We start from the raw sequence: 270 nt of genomic DNA, 5'->3' as shown, positions 1-270 counted from the left end.
CCCCCAACCTCTCCTCTCCCCGCTCTCCCGGCGCGTGCCGGCGGCGGCGGTGGTCACCGGCCCCCGGGTTCCGCACGGTGCCGGGCTATTTTTATCCATCGATTTTCCATACGGTGACGCGGAAAAACGCCTGTGCCAACCTTCCCCGGGGCAGCCCGTGCCGGCGCTCCGGTTAAGCGGCACCGCGGTGGTGCCGGAGCGGGGCTCGTTGCTAATTATGCAATCAAAAGTGATTAACCCGCTTTGCTGGCTACCCTGGGGGGGGCCGGG

This window comes from Charadrius vociferus, unplaced genomic scaffold, assembly GCF_000708025.1.
Source record: "Charadrius vociferus isolate BGI_N301 unplaced genomic scaffold, ASM70802v2 scaffold1066, whole genome shotgun sequence".
Classification (NCBI taxonomy): Eukaryota; Metazoa; Chordata; class Aves; order Charadriiformes; family Charadriidae; genus Charadrius; species Charadrius vociferus.
Note: the sequence above shows the minus strand (reverse complement) of the source record.